This window comes from Adiantum capillus-veneris, chromosome 24 (genome assembly GCF_014529385.1).
Source record: "Adiantum capillus-veneris isolate H3 chromosome 24, ASM1452938v2, whole genome shotgun sequence".
NCBI classification, from domain to species: domain Eukaryota; kingdom Viridiplantae; phylum Streptophyta; class Polypodiopsida; order Polypodiales; family Pteridaceae; genus Adiantum; species Adiantum capillus-veneris.
In genome coordinates this window covers 12,533,268-12,556,365 of record NC_140954.1, presented here as the reverse complement: position 1 = coordinate 12,556,365, position 23,098 = coordinate 12,533,268, and the positions used below count along the sequence as shown (strand labels likewise).

Below are 23,098 nucleotides of genomic sequence, written 5' to 3'. Positions count from 1 at the left end.
GTCTCCTCTTCTGAGCCTTTGTGAAGTCTTGTGGAAACTCACCCTCCAAAATGTAGCCAATAATGGGAGCCAATGACTCCAATCCCTGGTATCTCGGTTGTTTGACAGCTGCTGCCACCATGATGACCTGCACTTCTCTCTCAACACATGTAACTACTTGTTGTGCAAGTAAATCGGCATCTTCATTTTGTTTCCTCGGAATATGATATAGTTGCACTTCTTCAAACTGATTAAATATCCTACGAATGGCATGAACTTTTGTCCTTAAGCTTTCATTCTTGCATGCCCAAATGCCTAAAATCTGTTTAACAATGAGAAGTGCATCTCCCTTTACCATGAGATGTTTTATCCCTTGGCCAATGCACATCTTCAAACCATGAAGTAGTGTGTCGTATTCTGCTTCATTGTTGCTAGTTGAACCTGGTAGATTGACCTTCTCTTTCATGACCACCTCTCCACTTGGGTTGAGCAACACTAGCCCTCCCCCTGCTTTCCCTGTGGCTCATCGAAAATCTTCATCAAAGAACAAGGTAAGAGCATTAGGAATACTTTTTGGTGGTGGCAATGGTAGGGTCTTTACTTCAGGCACCTTAATCTCCTTTTCATGCACCCTATAAGTGAGAATCCCTGCCAATTGTGGACGCACACTATCTTCTACCTTGAAAGAGTATTGAAACTCTTGCAACTCCATAATCCACTTTGAGATCCTAGTACTAAGATTCATTTGAGATGACACCCAAGGGAACAAATTCTCTGCGGTGAGGATTACAAAAGGTTTTGGGAGCAAGTAGGATCTAAACTTCCTTATCGCAAACATGAGAGAAAGCATCATGAGTTCTGCCTCCGTGTAGCCTCTCTCTAAAGCATTCATGACCCTACTAGCAAATTAGATGGGCCGCATCCTGGTACTATAGGGATCTTGTTGTAGCAAAACTGTACCAATTGTTTCTTTCCCAGCACTAGAGCTAACAAAGAATGTGTACTCCCAACAAGGAGGCATGAGTGTTGGTAGCTCTGAAAAAATGGCTTTAATGTTACAAAAGTACTCTTCAAGCTCATCAGACCATGCAAATTCTACTTGTTGTGTCAACTTTTGCAAAGGGTGAAGTAACTCCGAGGCTAAGTGAATGAAGCATGACATATACTTCACCTTTTGAGTGAATGAGATGACCTCCTTAAGACTCTTGGGTGATGGTAGCTCAATAAGAGCCTTTGCCTTTGAAGGATCCACTTCAATGCCTTTGTAAGAAACTTTATGACCAAGCAAGATTACTTCATCCTCACCTATATGGCACTTGTCGGGGTTGAGTTGACCTCCCATGTCCTAGAGCTTCTTTAAACCTTCTTCTACCCTTTGTAGATGCAATGATTTTGAGCTATAAATACAGAAATCATCAATGAACACCCTAATTGACTTTCCAAAGAATGCTTGAAACACCATATTCATGAAATGTTGGAATGTTGTAGGAGCATTTGTCAGACCACATGGCATGACTCTAAAAGCATAACAACCCCAAGGAGTGATAAAGGTTGTTTTCAATTGATCCTCCAATGCAATCCCTATTTGAAAGTAACCTGAGTAACCATCGCACACAATGTACTTCTCATGACCAGCTACCTCATTTAGTATCTCATCCTGGAATGGGAGGGGAAAGTGATCTCTTTTTGTTTCCTCATTGAGGGGACGGTAATCCACACACACCCTCCACTTGCCATTTTTCTTAGGAGTGACAACAACAGGAGAGACCCACTCTGAATTCTCCACTGGATAAATGAAACCTGCTGCTAGAAGCTTTCTTACCTCCTTGAGTAGAGCCTGCTCCTTTATAACTCCTAGCCTTCGTAGCTTCTGAGCTTTAGGTGTGGCCTCAGGCTTTAACTCAATCTTGTGTTGAACAACATCTACCCCACGCACGTCGGTGTAGTCTTTAGCAAAAAGCCTAGGAAACTTCCTTAGCACACATTTGAACTCCTCTCTTTCATCCTTTGTAAGTGTTGTTGATAGCATACCTTCCAGCATCCCTTCATCTTGAACACCTTCGTTCTCTTGAGGACCTACCTCCTCCAAGCCTTGACAAGAGGTCTCTTGGTTGCTTGGCTTAAACCTTACCCCCATGAATTCGATGGAAGACTCCTCTTCAGTAATGCTGCCGCTACTTTCTTCTTCTGAAGTGCTATCGGTCCATCCTTCTTCCGTCTCACTTTGAGATGATTCTTCATGGAGCTCCTCTTGGCGTTGCTCCTTCATGTCAAAGACAACCTTCTTATGATTGTCATTCCTGCAAATTAATTTCCCACTCTCCCAATCTTGCAAAGCTCGCATTTTCATTAGCCATGGTCTTCCTAGGATAAATGGATAACCACTTCCCTTGGTCGACATAACATAAAAATCCACCGCTTTCTTAATGCCAAAGGCCTCTACAAAGACATTTTTACAAATGCCTATGCACCTAGCCTTGCTATTGTTTGCCATCTTGACCTTAATTTCAGGTGTCTCATGGATGTGCATGCCTAGTTTTTGCATGAGTCCCTCTGTCATGATGCAAATTTGTGCACCCCCATCCACTAGACCTTTCCTAACCAATCTTCCTTTGATGTAACAGTCTAGCACCGGTGTAATGTCCTCATTCATTTTAGCTTGTGCAATTTTTACAACAGGCACACTCTCTTTTACCTTTCTCCTAGTGCTAACTGCCCTTGTTAAATCCCTCCTAACTTGTGGACATAATGCAAGAAATTGAGGCCATAAAATATCAGGACCCTTACCTCTCATGTCTTCCAACAAGTTGTACGGAGCCATACCATGTCCAAGAGGGAAGTCTTGGAGGTTGATATGACATCGAGTCCTCTTGGTTTCCTTGGTTTCCTTTGCCTTCTTGCCTTGTCCATGGTCACTCTGTGATGTGACTCCTTCTTTCTCTTTACCTTTCCCTCGGCCACGCTTAATGCCATTGGCTTCCTTGTCAACCTCATTTGAATTTGTCACCTCTACCACATGCACATTTGGATCTGGCAAAGGTGGAACTCCTTCTACCCCTTGTGGAGGTGGTCTTGGTCCATTTGGCCTTTGTAGAAGCCTTGGTTGTTGACCAGCTCCTTCTCCTGCATTCATCACTGGGTAATTCAAGTTAGGTCTCCCTGGCTCTCCACGGGGCCAAGGACAATTATACATCCCATGTCCAGACTCTCCACAATTCCAACATTGCAAGACTCTCCTAGTTCGTGGCTCTCTCTCTTCTGACTTCTTTGCTTGTCCCTTTGGACCTACAGCTTGTGCAAGGTGAATTGACAAGCTGCTTAAAGATTCATTTAACTTCTCAATCACTTCAGCCGTTACCTCAGGAAGCTCCCTAGATGTTGATGCTTGTGACTTACCTTTGGGTCTAAGACCTTCTATTGGAACCTCTCCCCTTAAGCACTTGAGTTTCCTATACTTCTCAGCAGCCCTAGTTTCAGCTGCATCAAAAGTAGCAGGTGCACCCGCCTCAACTTTTACCTTAAGGTCAGGAAAGAGTCCGGCTATGAACCTCTCCTTCTTTAAAAATTCTGCACCATCACCAGGGTTAGCAACATTTCGTATCCATAGAGCCCAAAGACGTAGAAACTCTTGCTTGTACAAGTAGTAGTCATCTAAGTCTTTTTGCTTATGAGAAACAATGTCTTTCCATAATTTCTGAGTGTTTTGGGGATCAAAGAAGTATTTCTTGAAACGATTCAAAACTTTCGTGTAATTCCCTTTAACTTCCTCAGGCAAAGAGTCAAACCAAGTGCTAGCATCTTTCCTAAGGACCACCTCAAACATTTCTACACGTTCTTGATCAGTTACTATCCTCTTGATACGGCAAGACATCTTGAAATTCACTAGAAATAATTCTGCATCCTCTCCAGGCTCTCCAAAGAAAAGAGGATATCCAGACATTTGGCGTTGGCTCTCCATTGAATTGATTTCAAAGTGACGCGTTTTTGTTTTTTCTTTCTTTAAAAGATTTACACAATAATATTTTCTAAATTGCAATCTATTCTACAACAAAATAAAAATATTCACATCAAATGACCTATGATAATCAATAAGAGGTAGAATGACAGGGTTTGGTGATGCGAGAATTTCTCCTACTCTTTGGGCACCAAACATGAATACCATACGTTGTTGAAAATGGATTTTTCTACTAATTGCAATGTTTACTCTAATGTGTGGAGTGAAATGAAAGGGAAAAACCTGTATTCCTGGGCCATTATCCATGGTCTATGCATGACCTAATTCTTAAAACAAAACAAAAATATAGACGTCCAAACTAAGGTCGTACCTAATGAGAGGCAAAATAAAAGGATTTACTGATGCGTTTATCTCTACCAACCTAAGAGGACCTAAAATTCTACGAATTACTCGCTGAAATTGCAACTTAGTACTAACAATTATGTGTACCTTTTGCCTTGCAATGGTAATGAAGGGATCATACAAATTCTCGTGATTCATGCAAGCTACTTGATTATGCTAAAGGTTGAGCCTTCACAAAACATACACAAGCCTTTCCTCAGTGGGGGCAACAATTTGAAGCGGTCCGGGGCGGGCAACAAGAAGAGCAACCTCTAGACACCCTTCAAGGCTCCCGTGCTGCTCAATGGGGATGGGGCACAACACAACACAAACCAAAACAACAAACCCCCAGCCAAATCCCAACTACACAAGGGGCACCACCTAGTTTAAGAGCGAACTAGGACGCAAAAGAGGAGAATCGTTAGAGCAACCCACAAACAAGCAAGGAATTTACACTAACCCTAACACCAATGGAACACTCTCACACACTAAAACACGAGAGAGAGAGAGAGAGAGAGAGAGAGAGAGAGAGAGAGAGAGAGAGAGAGAGAGAGAGAGAGAGAGAGAGAGAGAGAGAGAGAGATGGTGCTCGGGCTGCTTTGAAGTGTATCGTTAATGATCAAGCAAACATAAATATATATATGTAAGAAAGAGAGAGAAGGGGGAAGGGGTGCTTGTTGCACTAATGCCTTCTTACAAATCTGTCATGACCAATCAAAGTGAGATTAGTATTTGTTCAACATAGCCTGAGTAAATTACACCACAACACATCACAAGAAAAAAGCCACCCCAATCACTGTCTTAAGGCCAGGGGAGTCCTTTCCACCCTATCGCCCTCTTACAACATGTGGGATTTATGGCTAAATTGATAACAATACCCGGAGACAAGCTATCAAGAACTTAAATAAAACACCAAGACACTTACACATCATTATTGTCCATGACTTCACGTTGGAAGGGAGACAAGGTATCCATGCTTAGTCCAAATTCACCCTCCTTGATTCAACAAATGTTGGGCTTACTCTAGTAGGAGTAATGATAGATTTCCTACTCTCAATTTAATGATCACTCTCTCTTACAATGGCATAGAGTTTCCTTGCTAATCACCCCTAATACAACACATACATATGCCTAATGCCAATGAGATTCCACTCAAGAGCTCCTTCTCAAGAGGTTGAGCTTGGCTTCTCAAGCTATAGCATAGTGCTCTTTCTTCTCCCCCCTTTTTGTGCTAGCTACACCCTCCTTTTATAGCAATTTTGAAGGCTAGGGTTACTCCTCTAACCATGGTTGGGTTAGATTTTCAGCAATTTATCTAATTTCTTTTGCTTGGAATTATCAAGAAGCTGGTGGGGAAAGAGAGAGGAGAGAAATGTAGGTGATAGGACCTTTCATAGTGGGTTAGTGTTAGTATTAATTTACAAATGGAATTGGATATTTACAATGGGAGTATCCATGTAGGATACAAATAAGGAAGAAAAGGTGGATTTCTTACCAGGTTGATGCTCCAAGTGTCTTGAGTAGGGCCAACTTTGACACTTGTTGACGGTCCACTAGCTTTGACGGTACATTTTTTCTCCACTCTTGACCTTCCTTGAGAGACAAGGTAATTGAAGCTGAGTAATCAACCACCATGATGCTGTCTTTTAAGAGAAGAGGCTGAATTTTGTGGTTTTTTTGATAGATATGGGTAATTTGGAGGAGGAAAAATGAGACTAGGTGGTCAATTTTGGAATGGAATTGTGTGTGGGAGGTATGAGTTCACCATGGTTTCTCTTATTCTTCAAGGTTGAGGAGAAGGTGAGTAGGGTGCAGAGAGGCGTGGTGAGAGAGGTGGGGATGATGAGGGGAGAAGTGTGTGTGAAAGAGGAAAATGATAAAGTGGAAGAGAGAGTGTGGCTGCATAGCATAGGAAAACTGGGGTCCACTAATAAAATCATAGCTCACAGCTCGTAGCTCAAAAAAATATGAAAAACTTTGAGGCAAAAGTTCAGCCCACGAGCTACAACTTTTGTTTGTATCACCTTTTCAAATTCGGAGAGCAAGTGAACTTTAAAAATTTAGCAAAACCGACCGTTTTTTTCCACTGCACAAGGTCCTTGTGGGGTCCTTCTTTGGATGATTCTTTTGAATACCTCCAAGAGTGAGCCCTCCATAGTGCATGTATGCATGCCACCTACCCTTGACCTTATTTGGTAGGTCTATAATTGAAGATATTGTTGAGATCATGATATAAGTGAATAGTACAACTAAGAAAATCAAATATTGAGGGGTCTAAAAAATATGTACATGTCAAATATAAATAATATAAGTGGAAAAAATATAAAGGGGTCAAAAGAAATCTCTCTCATTATGAGGCTACCATAAAAAGATAAATATTTTTGGTGTTATAATTTTTTAGAAAAAAAAAACAAAATAGATGTAGGAAGGGAAAAATCACAATAGTGAAAAACTATACACATAAATAAAACTAGTTTTTTTGGATTTTTGTTGGGGTGGAGTTACACCAAATATAAGAGAAGCTTACATGAAAATATTTCTATATGGAATAAAGAGTATGAAAAATGGTAAGAAAAATTGTGGTAATGACGAGGCAATGTACAGAGCATAAATAACACACACCTAGGTAGAAATATTTAAATAAATACCAAAATAATTATGAAAAAATCTTTTATTTAGGCCCTATATACAAAGAAATATTTACATACGCATGGGTCATAATATACTTATATTTTTTATTTTTTTGGCTCAACTAGTCCAATGACTAGCTAATTGAGGGTTTTTTATTTCAGTAAGGAGATATGGGAAAAGTCCCCTAACTCACACGCACCTATATACAGTGAAAGGGTGAGGGTAAGCACAGTGTTTGAGTGATTTGATAGGGTGAGATAACTCACTATGGCAATTACAGAGAGCCGAAAAAACGGCTATCAATATTTGTAAGTTGATCTTTGTACAACATTTCTATCTCATTGTCGATGTATTTTCCGTGCCTCATGTATATTGATCCCAGACAGTCTTCCATGAAATCTGGATGTGGGTGTAGTACATTCTTCGTTGTTTCAACTTCCACATATTGAGATGTCCGAGTTTCCTCTGTATCTTTCTTTGTCTTGATGTACAAATTCCAATTGACATCCTCATAGCATGGCAGTCCTTTGTAGTGGCCAATCAGATAGATCCAAATTTTCTCTCTTGTAATTTCTGTGGATGTACTTGAAGCTTCATCTCGGCTGGTCTGATTCCTTTGAGACGCCATTGCTTTTGTCTTGACTCCTTTGTTGTACCTGTTCAGTGATAGCTCTAATTGCTTGCCTCAATGCTAATAAAAATTATTAGCACCCTTGTGTTGGTCTTTTTCGCTTGAGGTCCTTCAGCTTTTGTGGATTCCTTAATCTCTGAGTTTTTTGAACTGGGCTTTGCTTGCACTGCTTGAACTTCTTAGCTCCCTTGCTTGCCAAGAGTGATACTGACTTGTCTGGCTGCTTGCTTTTCCTAGAGCTTTTTAGCAGGCCTCGATCTATTGGAAGCACTGCGATAAGTTATGCAACTTACCACTATACTACAACGACTGCTCCCTTCATAGCGATTCTTGAGTCGAGCTAACTTGTGTTCACTTTAGCACACAATCTGCAAAATTCTATTTAGCTGGCAAACTTTTTCACAATGAATGCAAAAATTCTTGATGTGCCTTTGACGGCCACACTTGTTCCTTGAGCTTGGAAGTGACTTTCAAGTTCGCTTTTCAATGAACTAAACTTAAGCTAGCACAAGAGAATTATGCACAAGCTGGAGCGATTTGCTAGAAAAAATCTTGTGTTACAATTCTCCAAAACTTGCGACTATTGTTGCAAAATCAAGAGTCCTTGTGTATGGTCTTACTGCTACCAGATTTGTGTATGGACGCTCAAATTTTACACTAGGCCGTAGTTAACTTTTACATCTTCCTGCGGTGGGTGACCAATGGTTTTCCCAAAAGATAATTTCAATATGCTAACTTAGCAGTCTTTAATGGTCAATTAGAAGGCCTAGAGACCAAATCTGGTTTCAAATTTCAGCTTCCCGATGATGAAAATCTCACATGCACTCGTGTCTGCTCTAGGTCGATTTGAGCGGTCTGTTCCAGAGCCTGGGTTGACTCTAGCCGATGACCTCGCTTATGGCTCACTAGCCCCTCTCCTAGGGAAAAGTCAAAACTATGTTCAAAACAGTGACTGTTTTCTCACAATTCTTTCGAACTGTCGGTTTTAGACACTCCTGAATTCCGGATGCATTTTGAGGCCTTAAACGATGTTTATTTCAAAGTTGACCTAAATGGTTGTCAAAGTCATACATTTAGTTCAAATTTTGCTCTAAGATCTGTAGTGTCGCTCCCAGGCTATGTTTTGATATAAAAACTTTTCCAATCCAATACCGTTTGTGAAAGTTATGGCCAAAATAGTGAAATGCAGTTTAGAATGGTCAAAATGAGTCCAAATTCAATTTTAAAAGAAGATTTGGGATCTCTGTGACACTGTGAACACCCCTGTATGGTCAAAATTATAGTTGGATCCTAAAAAAAACCCTGAAGACATCCTACGGCCAAATTTTTTTCTGCTCGAGTCTCCTTGAGTCTAGCAACACCTTGCAAGGTATGTTCAGAATTTCATTTGAATGTCAAAATCACTCCAAACAAGCAATTTATGAATTTTTTGCTTTCTGACTTCGCCTTTTGACTTTTGGACATCAAAAACACGGGAAAACACTAAAGTCAACATGTTCCTAGGGTAAAACCTACCCTCTGAACACACTGGTGGTCTCAAAATTCCCAAATTCCTGCCCAAAAACCTCCTGGAGACATCCTACGCCCAAATTGTTTTCTACTCAGAATGAAGCAAGATTTGGTTCAAAGGTTCCCCTTGAGTCTAGCAACACCTTGGTATGCTCAAAATTTTTTTTGAATGTCAAAATCACTCCAAATAAGCAATTTATGAATTTTTCGCTTTCTGACTTCGCCTTTTGACTTTTGGACATCAAAAACATGGGAAAACACTCAAGTCAACATGTTCCTAGGGTAAAAACTACCCTCTGAACACACTGGTGGTCTCAGAATTCCCAAATTCCTGCTCAAAAACCCCCTGGAGATATCCTGCGACCAAATTTTTTTCTGCTCAGAATGAAGCAAGATTTGGTTCAAAGGTTCCCCTTGAGTCTAGCAACACCTTGGTATGCTCAGAATTTCATTTAAATGTCAAAATCACTCCAAACAAGCAATTTATGAATTTTTCGCTTTCTGACTTCGTCTTTTGACTTTTGGACATCAAAAACATGGGAAAAAACTCAAGTCAACATGTTCCTAAAGTAAAAGCTACCCTCTAAACACACTGATGGTCTCAGAATTCCCAAATTCCTGCCCAAAAACCCCTTGGAGACATCCTACGCCCAAATTTTTTTCTTCTCAGAATGAAGCAAGATTTGGTTCAAAGGTTCCCCTTGGGTTTAGCAACACAGTGGTATGGTCAAAATTTCAAAATAAGCTCCTAGACATCCTACGGGTAGGATGTATTTTTGCTGAGAATTGAATAAAATTTGGTCCAGAGACTCCCCTTGATGTGTTGAACCCCTAGGTATCCTCACTTTTTGTTTCTGACACCTCTAGGCTGGTCAAATGCTCAAGAATTTGTTTCAGAAGCTGGATACTCTATCAGCTGATTTTTCAAGTCAAATGAGCTCCAAATTGGACTAAAATTGACTGGCAGGCTTATAAGATGCTATGAAACACTTTGGTATTGTCAAATGTTGGTCTAGGGTCCAAAATCATGCAAGAGACATCCTACCCGTAGGATGTCTATTTGCTCAGAATTGGGCCAAATTTGAACCTAAGACTCTCCTTGTGTCCAGCAACCCAATGGTATGCTCAAAATTTCAATTGGATTCAAAAATGACCTTGAGACATCCTATGGGTAGGATGTCTTTTTGCTCAAAATGACTTGAAATTTTCACCCCAGCTTCTCCTTGTTGTGCTGATCACAGTGGTGTGCTCACATGTTGGTTTGGAGTCCTAAATCAAACTGGAGACATCCTACGCGTAGGATGCCTTTTTGCTCTGTTTCAGCTCAAACTTGCACTGTAGCTTCCCCTTGATGTGATAAACTCACAGCTATTTTTACTTTTTGATTCTGACACTTGTAGGTTGGTCAAATGATCAAGAATCTGTTCCAAAAGCCTGATGTCTGTTCTGATGAATTCCCAAGTCAAATCAACTCCAAATTGGACCAAATTTTCCTAGGAGGCTTATCCAAGGCTATATGACAGCATGGTATGGTCACAGTAGAATTTTGGTCTCAGAATCATGTAGTAGACATTCTATGCGTAGGATGTCTTTTTGCTCAGAATGAACACAAACTTGGACCAAAGATTCCCCTAGTCTTCAACAACCCATTGGTATGCTTAGATTTGAGTTTGGATGTCAAAAGACCCCAAAACTAGCTATTCTTGCCTTTTGTCCGTCCAAAAAAGCTAAAGTCTATTCAATCTTCACTTTGACTGACCCAATTGAGATGAAATTTATCACATGCACCCAATACAACATTTAGAACATGCCTATGGAGTCATCCTATGGTTTGGTCTCAAAATTAGGCCTTGGACACAATTTGGGTAGGATGTCTGGCAATTCTATTCTTTTGGCTTTAATCTGTCAAAATTTGATCAAATTTCCACTTTTAAGGTGAAAATAGGGTAGAACCTACCTTCTAAACACACTGGTAACCTCATATTTTCAAAAAAATGCCCAGATCACCCTGTAGACATCCTATGCGTAGGATGTCTACTACTTATTTTTTTAGACTGAAGTGTCCCTGATGCTTCCTTATGCTCTCAGCAAGTGCAAGTATGCTTCACACTTGCAAAAACATGCAAAAATCACTCAATATAAGCCTTTTCTGAAATTTTACGTTTTTTGACTCCGCCTTTTGGCTTTTGGTCAACAAAAATAGGGAATATGTTACTAGGGTAAAACCTACCCTCTGAACACACTGGTAGCCGTAGTTTCCCCAATTTCCTTGCCAAAAGTGCCTTGGAGACATCCTACGCGTAGGATGTCTACTGTCTTAAAATGCAATTTTTTTCTGGCAGTAGTATTCCCTATGCTCTGTATAGCTCTCAACAATAATCACAGAAACTTTTGGACTTCAAATCAGCTTCCAAACACAATTTACCGTCTTTCCTACTTAGCGTTTTCCACTTCTTTGATGAGCCTAACAACAAATAAGACATACATAAAGTACTCTAGATCAACAATCAAGATATCGTACTTACCCTACTCCTACTTATCATATGAGATGGTGATTTTGATGTCTTGGTTGCTTCCTAGCCTCACACGGACTCTCAAGTCAACCTACCACCACATCTACCACTCCAACTCCTACTCTCTACACCACAACCTACTACTACCTAATACTACCTAAGATGAAGGATCTAGGACAGACACACTCTCCCTAGACTCCCTCTAAGACCAAAAGAGTCCACCACTCTCCGATCCTATCTAAAAGAATGAATATACTTTGGCAAGCCAGAGGGACCTCTATCCTCAAGGACTAGTCTCGGTCACCTACTTAGGGCCCTCGTCCCCGGCAACGACGCCAATGTTGGCGGATACGCCGCGACGGACTTCAGCATAGCGAGAACTCACCTAACATATAATGTCAACTGAGGACGGAGCTCGACCCGCAGGCGCATGGAAGCAAGCAAAGGGTGTCAACCTCTACTCGACCGACTAATGACTACTTCCTACAGAGATATCAAATCTACATGCCATCGGTTCTGTGAATGTGAGAGTCTCCTATGATACTATTGCAAGCCAAAAGCCCATTAGACGTTCTCGAAATGTTACTAAACTTGAGGGATATCCTATCAACACCAATAGGCCACTCTCCCTAAGGTCCAATACCCAAAACCCTACCCAAAAACACCCGGTGCTGAATCGCGTAGGATGTCTGACATATTTTTGCAGGTCGACTTTTTCAAAAACTAAGATGCCTAATGCGTAGCTCTACTCGCTCTAATCACGTGGATATGCTAAAATGCAAAAACGGACAACATTTACTCATCAAAACTCCAAAAGTAGCTCGCGGGTGAATCTGCCAAAACATAGACGAATGCACGTGATGTAAGCATCAACGTGTAACTCTCCTCGTGGACAACACGCTGCTTCTCTCCGTTTGCGATTCCGACCAGCATAGCTCTTGTAGCACACACACACACTCTCTCACTCTCTCCTAGTCTCCCAATCGACACAGAAGATAAGAATGTTAGAAGTCTCTTTACAAAGCTTTAGGTTTTGGTTTATATACTAAACCTTAGAAAACCTAATGTCTGGCCAAAATGACCTGATTTGTCCCTAGGCTTCTATAGAGATTAATTACAACACCGTGACCTGACTTTGCTCATCCAACAAGCATTGATGGGGGCTTTTCACAAGCCAAGCTCCCATACCCCTCTTCTTGCGTCCCCACCCCATGAAAACCCCCTCTTAGGGAGGTATTTTACCTTTCTTATATATTTACATAATCATACTTTATTTTTTTCTTACTTTTTCCAATGCTTTTTTAATCTAGACAACGATTTTTAAAGAGGCATCGCCTTATTAAACAAGTAGCATGAGTGCATAATGGCATCGCTTTTTGAGCTTTGGTGGATTTTCATCAACATATTGCATAACACATTCTTACATGTATAGTATATTTCTCTAATTAAAGCTATTATAGAGGTGATTAGCTATACATGGATAATGTGGTGACCCTTATAAGCTCCACAATTTTGCATACCAAACTTGTCCAGAATTTTATGCAAATATTTTGCTTGCAACATGTATATGCCATCCTCTAATTGCACAAACTGAATACCCAAGTAATAATGTAGCAAACCAAGATCAAACATCTCAAAGGTTTTTCTCAAAGCATCTTTAAACGCTTCAATTTGATTTGCAGTATTTCCGGTAAGAAGCATATCATCCACATAAAGTGTTAGCATAATGAGAACTCCATCTCTCTTATGCCTGCGGGGTAGCCCATCCGCACCTTACCTCCTTTTTCTTCACTGTTGCCCCGCCGGGTGTCCCTTTTCCTCTCCTCCACTCAAAAGGTCAACCCCCTCTCTCTTCCCTTTGTCCTTTCTCCTTTCTCTCTCCCCTCAAGCTACCCCACCTCTCACCAATAATGCATTCTAACTCACCAATAATGCACCCTAACTCACATGCAACTTACCCTATCTTCCAAAATAGTATACCCCACCCCCCCTTTCTCTCTCCTATCATATCCCATGACCCAAATACCCCCCCCCCTCTCTAAAGGGTGCCATGTCTCTTGTCTTGTAGCTAAATAACTTCCCCCACACTCACACACACTCAGTTTCACTAAAAAAGGTGCCCACAGACCCATCCCCACCCGATGGTTACCTGATTTTTCTTGTGTTCACACACATCTGCACACAGATTCACCTCTGAACACACTCCTCTCTCTCCCCTCTTGTAATTACTTTATTCTCCATGTCACCTCTCACTTTTTTTCATCAACCCATCTCTCTCTCTTAGTCTCTCTCTCATGAGACTGCTGTTCTGGCACATATACACACAGCCAGACAAGTGGGGCCCACAGTCACATGGCCTATGTAGATAATGATTTCTTCATTTCTAAATTCTATAATTTCTCCCCCCCCTCCTCCCCTATATAAAGAGGGGTCACCATCACACAAAAACACACAACATCACCAAAGAACACACTATGCACTGTGTGTGCCTAGTACACACACACCCACACCCACACCCACACCATCACCATCACCACAATCACCATGCTTGTCTTGAGCATGACCTCTACACCCTTGGATATGGAAGATGAAGGGCAACTAAATAAAGGATGATGGCCATAATCCTCGTGCGAGTCTTCGCCATCAACTCCCAGCTATCCGCCATGTGCTCTACCACTCTCTCCCTTCTCATTCCCCTACCCTATGCTCCCCATTTCATCGCCTAATTCTCTAAATAAAGCTTGAGGTTTTGTGAGTATGTTTTCTTGCAATGTTTTGCCCATGTGAGGTGTGCGGAATCGCCACCTAGTCTTGTGTTTTGGAGTGAGCTTGTGTATGTGTGAAGGGTGTGCGGATTCGCCATCCTTTTGTGAGGCCTAAGTACTAACCTGCTATACCCCCTCCCTCACTCTCTCTCTCTCTCTCACTTGATCTCATTCCCTTTCCTTTTCATCATTACTCCCAAGCATCCATCTCTCTTGGATGAAAACTTTGTTATGGTGGTGTGTTGTTTGCGTCCTAGCCGCTGAAGCTAGGTGGTGCCCCCTGTTTGCTTTACCATGACAGGCTCGAGGCGCGCCATTCGGTCCCCGGTGTTTTAGAGGCCGTCGCGGGTTCGGGGTTCGCTTTGCTCCCGTCATTTGGTGCCCCCACTGAGGATCTTTTCATGAAACCCTTCAGTTTACAAGACTGAAACCCTTAAACTATTGTGAATGGATGAATGGCTAGCAGGATTTGCTAATTGGACGATAGAAGAAGAAGAGCTCCAAGCACAACTAGACAAACTCCGCATCTCCATCGAAGCTCAAGTGCCAGGCGTAACGGTAATCGATTTGCAGTGGGAGAGTCAACCAACACGCCAAACCCAGTGGATATACATAGGCCAAGTGCCAAGAAGAAGGAGAAGGTCGAAACCATGTCCGAGACCTACAACCAACCCACAACAACAAAATGGAAGGAGCTCTACACAATAGAGAATCAACACTATTCTACTTTGAGAATCGGGTAACTCAAGTCACCGAGGTAATTATCACAGTCAGTTTTCAAGTCGCACCTGATGCTGCAGCAGAGATAACGGAAGCATTGGCTCACACTCTTACTAGAGAAACTAGGGATCTACTGAGTTTGTTTCAGGAAAGAACACCACCCTCTCCCACAAGCTTGGACAGTGACTAAGCACCTCTAAGCTTCACATGAATCAGTACAACCTACCTCAAGACAGATCACACATACCAACACGTGTACGCTCAATCAAGGTAATACTGGATTTGAAGGCTCACTACCAGCACGTCATTGACACCATGCCGGGTGGGGAGCGGTTTTTGGAGGTTCTGGCATCAGATCAACCATTTGTCTTACCTTTGGTACAAGGCAATGTACCATTTGAAGTTTTAATCTATGTCCTAGTATAAGAGGGTATACACGCCTCCTTGTAAAGAAGAAAAAACTTTTGCAAGTTAAGCAGTGTGTCTTTCTAGCTCTCTCTCAGTAATCATGTCAAGTGTAGCATTTCCAACATTTAAAGGAAAGAAGGGGGAGGATTTGGTAACAGACTTCCTAGATGACTTTGAAGTAGCATGTATAGTGAGCAACAAAGATACGGGAGGCGCTTTGGGGGAGGTACCACTTCAGAAAAGTTGTGGGACAAGTTGAGAGACTTGAAGTAGGAGGGTCTTTTAGAATATGCCACCTATGAGTCCAAATTTGTGGATTTGTGGGAACGGTGGGTTGAGTCACTGGCTAGGAGGGAAGCTGCAGCTGATTTCCTAAAAAAAGATCGGTTCACGCATGGCTTATGGCCGCTTCTCAAGGAGAAGGTGAAAGGTAGATTCCCGGCTACGTACGAGTTAGCCGTTTAGATTGCTCGCCTTAAAGACAAGAAACTGCGAATGAAAGCCAAAGAAACCGAGTCAATAGAATCAGGAACATTGCGTCGACCAGCAACTATGACAACCACCATACCACCACCACCGGCTCTTGGGGTAAGAGATGACCAACAAGATATGTTGGCCCATATTACTGACCAACTACAGAATTTGTCTGTCCACTTAATACAACAAGGGAGGAGTCAAGAAAGAGATCAAGACCCTGGAAGAGCACGACGACAAAACAGGGAGTATCATTGCTACAACTGCGGAGAAGACGGTCACGGTATGTACTACTGTCCCAAACCACGACAAAACTATAATAGAGGAGGTAGGAGGAACCAATTGTCACCCCCTAGAGAAAGAACACCCCCACCCCGAGCACCACCCCCACCAACACAAATTCTACGTCCACCCCAGACACCACTACAAGCATCCATCCCACCTCTTCCACCAGCCCCACCACCTGATCGCCCTGTAAACATCATAAGGCTAGAAGAGAAAGGAAAAGCCATAGTAGTGGATCCACCCAGAGCAAAGGAGAGGGACAAGGGTAAGGAGAAGGTAACCTTTTTAGAACCACCTGAAGCCATGACTGTGAAAAGATCTAGGAGGGAGAAAGCTACACAATCAGATGATGAGAGAAGCATGAGAGGAGAAACTAGCAAGAGGCCATCCAGGCCACGACGGAAATTGGGCATCACCGACTTCCAGCTAGGGGAAAGTTCTAAGCCCTATGATCTAACATTGGATGTGGCAGAGCAAGGACCAAAGATTACATGGTCACAGCTGCTACATCTTGCACCAAAAGTAAGGCGACAATGGTCTAAAATGGTAAGTACAAGACGCTCCAAAACAAAGGTAGCCGGAGCAATTTCGGGATGCAACATGGATGACATCCTTCCAATTGTCGACGTAAACATAAAAGGAAAGAGGGTTGGAAACACCTACATTGATGGAGGTGCACAAATCTGTGTAATGAGCGAAGCTATGATGCTTCGATTAGGGCTCGAGGTTGACAGGCCTTCTCCATGCAAGGCAAAGATGGCAAACAACGCAAAAGTAAAGTGTGTGGGTGTGGTAAGTGCCGTGAAAATCAAAGCTTTCAACAATGAGGTAGAGGTAGATTTTTTTGTAATGCCTACTAAGGGGGAGGGCTATCCACTAATTTTGGGAAGGCCATGGTTGATGGCCATGAAGGCAAAACAGGACTGGGGTACTGGCCTTCTACGCATGACCGGTAAGAAAGGGGAGACAATCTACTACGACATGAGGATTGGCAAGCAGAAGCAAATGAATCTGGAAACATCGGCAGATGAAACCACTAGCGAATCTTCCAGTTCTGAGGAGGAGACCACATCCACGGACAAAAGTGACAGTTCCATTGATGTGATGGGTATCATTATGAAGGATCCACAAAGGGTAAGCACAACTGGTGATCCATCACCAAAAGGGAAACCCAATGAAGAGGAGAGAAAATCACCTGGCCTAAGAGGAAGTAGGTTGAAGGGTATGTTCTCTACGGAATTAACACTTGAGGAGAAAGATAGTTTTTTGAAAATGTTGATGGGATTTCCTAACCTGTTCATTGACAACTATGAAAGAATCATAGGCATTATAGTGGTGGAACATCATATTAAGCTGAAGGAAGGGGTAAAACCAGTTGTGCAAAAGCTACGACGATTGGGGGTCATACAAGAAAAGGCACTCTTGGCCGAGGTAAGGAAACTGCTGGAGGCGGGATTCATCTATCCTGTAGAAAACTCAGAATGGGTGTCACCCGTAGTGGTGACGCCTAAAAAGAATGGTAAGTGGAGGGTCTGTGTTGACTAAAAACCACTAAATGCAGCTACAAAGAGAGACCACTTTCCTCTCCCTTTCTTGGATGAAATTCTGAATGAAGTAGCGGGTTTTAAATGCTATACCGTATGTGATGGTTATTCTGGATACTTTCAAATACGCATAGCCTTGGAAGATCAGCTAAAAACCACTTTTATCACTCCATGGGGTTGTTTTGCATACAGGGTTATGCCATTTGGTCTCACAAATGCACCTACCACATTCCAAAGATATGTCACATATGTTTTTCAACCGTTCTTTGGAACATCCATAAGAGTGTTCATTGATGATTTTTGTATATATAGCTCCCGTATTTCACATTTAGAAAAGGTAACTGAAGGTTTGGCCAGGTTGCAGAGCCTAGGTGGGCAATTAAATGTGGATAAATGCCACATTGGGGAGAGTAAAGTCATTCTACTAGGCCATGAAATTTCAGCAAAAGGTATCAACGCCGACCCAAGTAAGGTGTCTGCACTCATAGCCCTACCTTCACCAACGACCGCACGTCAACTGGTCTCTTTTCTACAGAAGGTGAGGTACTTAAGTAGATTCATACATCTACTATCACAACTTGTTCTACCACTGCAACAACTCACTCAAAGATCAACTTTCACTTGGGACGAGGAAAGCGAACATCACTACAACAAGGTAAAGGAGGTCTTAGCCACTCTGCCAACTATCTCACCACCTAAGTGGGATGAAAAATTCTATGTCACCTCAAGTGTTGGTGATGACTCATTGGGGGCTGTGCTACTCCAAAAGGATACGACGACATCTTTCATGAGGCCAATCTACTTCTCTAGTCGAATGATGACAGCAGGAGAGAAAGGTTTCACCCATGTGGAACACTTAGTCCTAGCTCTTAGATTTGCAACTACAAAGTTTAGGTCATATTTGCTGCCTAAGCAATTTGTGATTCTAACCACGGATGAAATATTTCCCTATGTTGTACAACACATGGATGTGTCTGCTAGAATTACTAAATGGCTAGTTCGTCTGCAAGAGTTTGACTACACGGTACAAGTAGAAAGCACGATAAGGGCAAGTTTGGGGGGACTCATGACCTACCAAGTCTTTGAAAGGAAGGAGAAGCAATCTAAGGAAGGAGAAGTCCGATTACCTCCAGTACCACCGATGGTAGAAGGAGCATACTCTCTCTACTTTGATGGAGCCTACAAGCGAGCGTCCGACAAAGCAGCTGTAGGCATAGTGGTCTTTGATGACAAAGGGACAAAGGTATTTTCGTTGGGCCAATTGTTAGATTCAAATTCTAACAATGAAGCTAAGTATGCAGCACTAACCAAGGGTCTACAATGGTGCATCTCGCAAGGTGTACAACGCCTTAATGTATTTGGGGATGCTCTACTTCTGGTAAGGCAAGTAAATGGAGCATGGACATGCAAGAATCCTAGTTTAAGGACTCACTTAAGTGGTGTAAAAACCTTGTTGGGTAAGTTTGAAGAAGTTCAAATACACCATATCCCAAGGGCTCAAAACCAAGAAGCAGATGCCCTAGCAAGTGAAAGACTACAGGAAGTGGTGGTTGGAGCAATAAAACTAAAGCTCCCTCTATTTCAAGGAAGTGATGCCTTGCCTGACATCATGCATTTTTTGGAAACAGGGGAATGCCCATGAGATTTAACAAAGGGACAGAAGCAATGGCTGACGCGGAAGGCCACAAGGTATCGACTCATCAATGACGGTTTGTACTGTAAGGGTAAGGACCAAATACTCAGGAAGGTCCCTCTCTCTCAGGAAATCACGGGAGTAATTGCTAGCTGTCACGACGGGGTTTGTGGTGGTCACTTTGCCCTAGACATAACAAGTAGGAAAATCTTGCAGGCAGGCTTCATATGGCCTAGCCTCAACCGTGATGTACACTACTGGTGCAAAACATGTAAGTTGTGTCAAAAGGCCGGCACTAGGTCACTTATGCCTAAACCACAGACACCTATTCTCTCATATGGCCCATTTGAAAAATGGGGTATCGATGCCATTGGGCCATTACCTAGGGCCAACTCAGGAAAATTCTACATTATCATGGGGGTCGACTACATGACTAGATGGGCAGAGGCTACATCCACCACTAGAATCACAGCGATAGAGGTAGCTAAATTTATCTACTAGCACATATGCTGTAGGTTTGGCACACCTTTAGAGATCATCTCTGATAGAGGTCCAGGTTTCAGAGCAGACTTGGTAGGAGAATTAATGCAGAAACTGGGCATTACAAGGAGGCACTCTTCACCATATTACCCTCAATGTAATGGCCTAGTTGAAAAGGTAAATGGAATGGTTTCTAAAATTATTACCAAGCAGGTAAACAATCATCCTGGAGACTGGGATAAGTATCTACTACCAGCTTTATGGGCCTACAGATTTTCATTTCGTACATCCTTGGGATTCACACCGTATCATCTAGTATTTGGTAAGGAAGCAATCTTGCCCATTGAAGTGCAACTACAAAGTCTCAGAGTAATGGCAAGCCAGCTTCAACAGCCCAACATGCATTTGAGAGATCACATCATCAACTTGGAAAGACTGCAGCTGGACAGAGAAGAAGCAATAAATTATTATGCAGCACAAGCAGAGCATAGACAGTTTAGCTTTAACGAGCATCTCCGGAAAAAAGAATTGAAGAAAGGAATGTTGGTGCTCCGCTACGACAATCGCTTCGACACGCGCAAGGATAAGAAACTCCTACTCCGATGGGAAGGTCCTTTCATCGTCAGGAAAACGTATGCCAATGGAAGCTACCAGCTTATGGAGGATGATGGAAAACTTCATAAAACCAGGGTAAATGGTTGGCGACTTAAACCTTATTTTCTTCGATTTGACCAGGCTCCACCAATTGACATTCCAGATGAGGACACACCATCAGCCGCCACCTCCGATGATAATGATCAAACAGATGAGCTAGAGACATGAATGCCTCTAGCCAAAAGGGGAGGGCTAATGAAGGGGGCTTTTCACAAGCCAAGCTCCCATACCCCTCTTCTCTCATCCCCACCCCATGAAAACCCCCTCTTAGGGAGGGAGTGAAAAAAAAAAGCATTGGAAAAAGTAAGAAAAAAATAAAGTATGATTATGTAAATATATAAGAAAGGTAAAATAAGCCACCTCATGCCTGCGGGGTAGCCCATCCCCACCTTGCCTCCTTTTTCTTCACTGTTGCCCCACCGGGTGTCCCTTTTCCTCTCCTCCACTCAAAAGGTCAACCCCCTCTCTCTTCCCTTTGTCCTTTCTCCTTTATCTCTCCCCTCAAGCTACCCCACCTCTCACCAATAATGCATTCTAACTCACCAATAATGCACCCTAACTCACATGCAACTTACCCTATCTTCCAAAATAGTATACCCCACCCCCCCTTTCTCTCTCCTATCATATCCCATGACCCAAATACCCCCCCCTCTCTCTAAAGGGTGCCATGTCTCTTGTCTTGTAGCTAAATAACCTCCCCCACACTCACACACACTCAGTTTCACTAAAAAAGGTGCCCACAGACCCATCCCCACCCGGTGGTTACCTGATTTTTCTTGTGTTCACACACATCTGCACACAGATTCACCTCTGAACACACTCCTCTCTCTCCCCTCTTGTAATTACTTTATTCTCCATGTCACCTCTCACTTTTTTTCATCAACCCATCTCTCTCTCTTAGTCTCTCTCTCATGAGACTGCTGTTCTAGCACATATACACACAGCCAGACAAGTGGGGCCCACAGTCACATGGCCTATGTAGATAATGATTTCTTCATTTCTAAATTCTATAATTTCTCCCCCCCCTCCTCCCCTATATAAAGAGGGGTCACCATCACACAAAAACACACAACATCACCAAAGAACACACTATGCACTGTGTGTGCCTAGTACACACACACCCACACCCACACCCACACCATCACCATCACCACAATCACCATGCTTGTCTTGAGCATGACCTCTACACCCTTGGATATGGAAGATGAAGGGCAACTAAATAAAGGATGATGGCCATAATCCTCGTGCGAGTCTTTGCCATCAACTCCCAGCTATCCGCCATGTGCTCTACCACTCTCTCCCTTCTCATTCCCCTACCCTATGCTCCCCATTTCATCGCCTAATTCTCTAAATAAAGCTTGAGGTTTTGTGAGTATGTTTTCTTGCAACGTTTTGCCCATGTGAGGTGTGCGGAATCGCCACCTAGTCTTGTGTTTTGGAGTGAGCTTGTGTATGTGTGAAGGGTGTGCGGATTCGCCATCCTTTTGTGATGCCTAAGTACTAACCTGCTATACCCCCTCCCTCACTCTCTCTCTCTCTCTCTCACTTGATCTCATTCCCTTTCCTTTTCATCATTACTCCCAAGCATCCATCTCTCTTGGATGAAAACTTTGTTATGGTGGTGTGTTGTTTGCGTCCTAGCCGCTGAAGCTAGGTGGTGCCCCCTGTTTGCTTTACCATGACAGGCTCGAGGCGTGCCATTCGTTCCCCGGTGTTTTAGAGGCCGTCAGGGGTTCGGGGTTCGCTTTGCTCCCGTCAGCATCTTTCTTAAAATACAATTGCCGACTTAAAATATGAAGTTCCTGTAAACATTACAAAAGTGGACGTAATGGCTCAAAATGATAATAACGAGATTTTCGATGATGTCCATGAGCTTGTATCTTCACATTACAGTATCCATCGTCATCTTCATCACTTCATCAGCATCTTCATATGGAATCTTTAAAGAATCTAGGAATCGTCATGGAATCTTTGTGGAAGTGTTGTTGAAAGTTTGACCTGTCAACAATATGTACCATGATATGTATATGAAGGTCAAGGGTAACGTGTTCACGTTAAAAATAAGCACGTGTTCATGGAGAGTATTCACAAGTCTAAAGCTGAGAAGGCTCATGAGAGGACACTATCTAATCAGTTTGAAGCCCATAGAGCTAAGGGAAATCTATCAGAGAGCGAAAAATTTCCAGGAGGGAAGAGCGCTTGGCACAGGGATTCAGTACTGAAGCATCCCTGCAGCTGCCCCTAAGGCCACCAAGAAGTCCAAGCAGTGAGCGGCATAGAAAGATTTAGCCAAGAGCTGTGACTCGATAGTACTTAAACTGAAACCTTGGACCTTTGAGCTTGTGTAATGAGATACATATTTTGCTTTACTCTTGAAAGCATGACTATTGCAAGCCTATAAGGGTTTGCATTTTGCAATTTTCCCCATCTCTTTGTTTGACTATTGCTTATTATTGCCCCGAGACTGTTACTATGTCTTTCATGTTGTTTCCAAAGAGAAAAAGAAGAAGAAGAAGAGAGTTTTACCATTATAAAA

At 42.5% G+C, this 23,098-nt stretch overlaps 1 pseudogene; it reads left to right on the top strand.

The window, feature by feature from the left end:
- LOC147425960 (large ribosomal subunit protein eL19y-like) overlaps positions 1-22,851 on the top strand; it is a 33,213-nt pseudogene extending 10,362 nt beyond the window's left edge.
- Positions 22,852-23,098: the final 247 nt, after the last annotated feature.